The sequence below is a fragment of the Brachycentrus maculatus genome, unplaced genomic scaffold (assembly GCF_059751285.1).
Source record: "Brachycentrus maculatus isolate JH-2025_06_01 unplaced genomic scaffold, ASM5975128v1 h1tg000175l, whole genome shotgun sequence".
Taxonomy (NCBI): domain Eukaryota; kingdom Metazoa; phylum Arthropoda; class Insecta; order Trichoptera; family Brachycentridae; genus Brachycentrus; species Brachycentrus maculatus.
Window position 1 is genome coordinate 1334957 of NW_028280927.1, and position 6295 is coordinate 1341251.

Genomic DNA, 6295 nt, shown 5'->3' on the forward strand with positions numbered 1-6295 from the left:
TTTAAAATATCGCTGTTCTTTACCAAATATTATATAGGATACGCCTGTCATTTGTATTGTCGTTCAATTGGCATGGGTGTTTGTGATGTGTTTTTCACATTGACCTTCTTTACTCTTACTATCCTACCTGCAGACAAGCATATAAATGTAGAGGCTTTGCCGGTTATTCCTTTAAAAAAAAATTAAATTATCTAAGTTTTACTTAGTAAATACCACTATTTCTTTAAATCTATTGTGACACGTGTTTCGATGCATTATATACCATTTTCAAACACCGTATAGTTAAACTTATATGAAATTAAAATGGATAGGTATTACTACAAAGTAACTGCCAAATCAATTATTAAAATCAAAATACTTTTGCTGTGTTTTAGATTTTGTCTTTTTGCTTTTGTTGAGTTGACCGTGTCTGAAAATGGAGCTGCGATTAGTAGAATTTTTAAATGGTATTGCATACAATGAAAGATGAATGAATGATAAAGAGAGTGTTGCATTTAATGTCTAAAAGTAAGTGTTAAAAATGGTCTTCACGTTTGAACATTGAAATAAATTTAAAATATTTCTCTTTTTTCTTCTTCTTTTTCAAGGACTGAGTCCTGTCATTCTCCAGTCCGCTCCTGGGATGTGGAAGACCAGCTTTCTTTCCATCGTTTAGGTGGTCTTCCTGGGGGTCTGATCCCGCTTATGCTACTGTTTGCTGCTATCCTCACCACTCGATCCGAACTCGCTCTTCCCACATGATTTCTCCAGAAACGTCTTCTTTCTCTTCCCCATAGCATAACATCTTCAAAAAATTTTTCTTATTTCTGAGTTTCTAACTCTGTCGCGAAGTGATAGGCCTGCAATGGGTCGTAGAATCTTCATTTCGGAAAGTATTTGGAAACACTTAAAATGCTGTGAAGAAAATGAATTATTGGAGAATGACGTGCTTTGATTTATTTTCTACCGATCATCTTTCGAAGGTCACCGGAGTTCTATTTTTCACCATCTTATTTTGAAGTTTCTTACACTTTATCGTTGGATGGCTTGACTCTGTCCAGTGTCTGTACACGACGAATTCTTCAGTTCTTTGGACACGTTGCTCGTGGCAACGAGGATAGCCTGGAACAACTGATTGTGATCGGTAGCCTGGAGGGGACCAGAGGAAAAGGATGATCCACACACAATGGACCGATCAAGTCAAGGCAGCAGCAGGCACCTCGGTGGTTGGAGCGCAGTCAAGGAATAATTGGAGAAGAGTCATTGCCTCGACAAGGGTCACCAACCCTCAGTAATGAGGACTAAGATTGAGAAGAGTGAACAAACACTATCGGTCAGAATCTTATTCCTCACCCGGATAAAAACGCAACGCTTCTTGAACCGTGGGATTATCTGTATTGAATTAAACCCAGACATACGAAATGTCTCAAACCACACAAGAATCGTGCGAACGATTTTTTATGAATTTCTCACCCAATTTAGGCCTTTCTTCCGATAATATAACATAACTACAATTGAATATCGGTTTAACTATTGGACGAACTGTAGGAATAATACTGTGCATATTTTAATTGCTTCATGCCCTACTTAGAGGTTATTTGGAAATATCTTATATCACCCACGAGTAGTAGTGAAGTTATTACGTTGAGATTGTTAAAATAAATCATTTATCAAATCATGCGTAATAAAACACTGCATTCTATTTTATAGGCGTCATTAGCAAGATATAATGATTAGAAGATTAATGTTACACTGAAATCAGATTAAACTAATATACATATTACTTTCTTCTCAGTCACAAATTCTTGTATCCATATTATATTATTTATTCATTTATGTATATTAATTAAAATATTTTTGTGCTTACATTTTTTATGATAAGATACCTTTTTCTGATTACTAAATCTATTGTCACTGCCATTTGATCGAGTGCAATGTCAAATATCGTTTTTTTTTATTTGATTTAGAAACGAAAAATATCACAATTGGATTCATTTGCTAGATATGTCTTCTTTTATCATATCTCAATATAGTTATATCTAGTTACGTTTTTTCTCTCCACAAAAAATCTAAGCTCTTGTGCTTATAGAGGGACTTACGCTCATTGTTTATTATTTTTACTTATGAGCAGGGCTTTTTTTCATGTAACGCGGTGGAACGGCGTTCCGGTACCCTTATTCACAGATATTTATATTTTTTTAAATTTTCAAAATCAATAATGTTTGTCCTTACGTAATTACAATCAATGTTTATATAATTCGTCAAAATTATGAAATATGATATTGTAATGAATATTTAAATATTTTTTAGTGAATTCCAAGACCATTCACGGGAGTTGATAAGTGAGTCCCGGCAGCTTTTTTGTTTATAAAAAAAAAACCCTGCTTATGAGTGATACAATAGTATTTTATTGTATTTTTATTTTGAGTGTTGTTTTTTTATTCGATTAACAGGTATAAAAGGCATTTAATTTATTTTTATTAGGTCATTAAAATATGTTAATGGCTGCCAAATATTTGAAGTTCTGATGGAATTGATTGATATTCCATTTTGCTTTTGTACCTTAAATCGTTTTGGAATCTCAAAGATGAACTTCTCTTTACATTCAAATATTTATTACCCTTTAATAATGAAGAACTGCTGTTTTTTAATTGTTTCTAAATAAGGAAGTTGGAGTGTTAAAAATAATAATTTTGTTGGACATTTTTTTTCTTTAAAAAAAATACTTTAGTAATAATTTTCTCAACTATTTTGAAAGGGTTCAATGCTTAATGGGTTAAATATCCCCCCCCCCGTCAAAAAATGTCATGCTGATTCGAGTGTATTTATAACAAAAATATTAATATATTCGTTGTAACATTAAGAGCTTCTTGCGTCATATCGTAAGTAATATAGAAAGTTTTAATTCAATTCCATAGTTTAACTATCTAGTAATCTCGTTTTCTGTTTTTATATTACATTAATAAACATTGTACTTTATATGTATAATATATCGATTAAATTCAAGATTAAACCTTGTTTGCAATCAAACTTAAATACTGAGTTTCAATATGTATATAAATATATATATATATATATATATATATATATATATATATATATATATATATATATATATATATATATATATATATATATATATATATATATATATATATATATATATATATATATATATATATATATATATATATATATATATATATATATACATATATATATACATATATATACAATAGCGATTACTCAAATTTTTCCAGACTGAAGATATCAGTTTTTTTTTTAAATAAATTGTTGTGATTTCTTGATAGATTTTCATTTCAAATTATTTAACAACACTGTTTAAAGATGATGTATGAAAAAAAGTGCCTATTTAGTTACCTTTTTTTTTCTTAATTTTATAGTTAATTTGTAAATATTTTATTTTTCCACACAACGAAACAAAAATGCTCATATAATTTTAAAAACCACATATTTGATTCAAATAAAATTACATAGGAACATAACACTAACAATTATCAAAAACCAAGAAAATCAGTACCTATTTTGTTGTTCCTCGTTTTTTTTATTACAGCTTCAATACGTTTTGGCACGGATTTCATCAAAGATGTCTTCATTGCTTTCCATGCGTAACGACATCTTCGATCTCGCATGTTTCCCTTATCCTGGTGTTCCTTATTCTGTCTCGTAGATTCTCCTAAGAGTCTTCATTTCTGGCACTCTCAGTGCGTATTTTCTGACTACGGTGTCCGCTTCGGTTTCGATCTCATAAGTCTTGCTGGTAATAAATATAGTAAATGTATCGTAATAAATATAGGAAATGAGTAGAATCTAATGATCATATAAAGATTTTATTGACACCTCATATTTGCGAAGAAGTTTTCTGTGTAGAAAAACTTTTGACCACCTTTATTTTTGGTATTTTTGGTAGTACATGTCCATCCAAGAAGATGACTAGGTTCCTACCGAAACCGGTTGAATAATGTTTTAGTTTTATTTAATAAAAAATAAATTATCATTGAAAATCTTTAATACCTGAAAAAAACTATTTTCCTTCTGTGTCTAATTGTAACATGAATTTCATTTTTATTTTTTTTTAATATGTAGGTACGAAAGGGTTTAATAGTACAGAACGACGTTAATTTTTTAGAAAATTGATTATTTTTAAATGGATGAGAATAGGAAATAGCAGACGAGGATTCAATTTTTATTATTTAATTTCAACATATTACTTGTGCAGAAAAGGCGTGACCAATATAATTATTTATTTAGTAATAAAAAAAAATCGTGATGCATTTTTTTCATATCTATTTCGCACCTATTTTTCCAGATATATATAAAGTGTTTATAATAACTGTCGCGGAGTGTTCATTGTACATACAATTGTTATATCCTTTGCAATATTCCATCGGCAGAATGGGTGCTTTTCTAAAAATTTTCTTCGTACTTTTTCTTATATCTTTAGGAATTAAAGATTTTCAAGCACAAGGTAAATTACCCAGCCATTTATTTACTAACATATATCTGTATTAAACTAAAAAACATTATTGAAAATTTACTGAAATTATTCTACAAAATGCAAAATACATCTTTACTCCTCATATTATTATTAGGTACTTTTGGATAATTTGTATGACGTAATTTTCGTAAAATACTACCCCAAAAGCTCTTCACTGTGATTTGATTGGGGAAAAAAGATAGTCGAAATGATGTTTCAAACAAATAAACAAATGCGTTTTTAGTTACAGATTTTACAAGCATGTTTTTTCCACTAAAATTAAAGCTAAAGTTTTTAAGAAAAATACTTGCATTAATGAAAAACCAGAGCGTCGTAATGTTTAAGTTATAACGTAAGATATGTTACTAAAAAAATACCCAATGAATACTTTTTTAGATTTGTACTGATATTTCTTGGTGGAACTGCATTTTATATTATAAATTAACAACGATAAAGTTTTTTTAATTTTTATTTTATTTGCCGGTGACCAGGTTTCGTCGTTACCGAAATCATCAAACTGGTGGGAGGCTAGACAAAATTTTTGTTTTATATATATACAACAGCCCCTGCCTTGTAGTGTATATAACATTTTAATGAATATAAAATATTTATATCTATCGCTTTTTTACATATTTAAGGGAAAAAATACAGTTAGCCAAATAATGAAAATAATAAAAACAGTAAACACCCTTTAACGCTGAGATAGATGCCACTTTATCGGAGGGGGCGTTATAGGGAAGATAATATTTTAAAATTGTATTTCAATTTTAAATGACTCATTACAGTCATTTTCACTAGTTATAAAATTTTTCATTTTCTAAACATTTACACTTACAATATTAAAATTAAAAACGTAGTTCTCTCCAATAAAGAGACAGCTCTTGTGCTTGAAAAGGGACTTACTTGTTAGTTATGTTTATTGGTAATACAGTTTATTTTTAATTGAAATAATATTTTTACATGTATTTTTTTCCTTTCTTAGATTAACACACACACACATATATATATATATATATATATATATATATATATATATATATATATATATATATATATATATATATATATATATATATATATATATATATATATATATATATATATATATATATATATATATATATTTATATACATATATAAATATATATATATATATATATATATATATATATATATATATATATATATATATATATATATATATATATACATATACATAAATATATATATATGTATATATATATATATATATATATATATATATATATATATATATATATATATATATATATATATATATATATATATATATATATATATATATATATGTATATATATATAAATATATATTTGATTATTTATTTTTAAATATATTTATTCATTTAAATATTTTTTATCATTTTTAGTCATCAATTTTTTTATGTCTGTAGGAAGGTTGATGAAGTACATGGTTCCCAAATACTTAAATTCTATTGGAATTGCATTTTGGTATTGTACAGTCATGTTTTTTACTTTACAATACCACATATTCAAAGACAGTTAATATATCAATTTATAATAATGAAAAAAATATAAACACTGATTCAGGACACCTCTTAAGCGTCCTCAAAAGACCCAGTATTCGTTAAATCGCAACTTAATTTTCTCTAAATCCAGGTGACATTTTACGCAATTGATTTTTTTCTCAAAACACCGATTTTGCACTGAAAAAAATAGTTTTTCTTGGACATAATTACATTGTTTAAAAGAGTCATTAAAAGGTATAATTTAAAAAAATAAATGAAAAAATGTTTTCTACATTTGTTATAAAAAACAAAA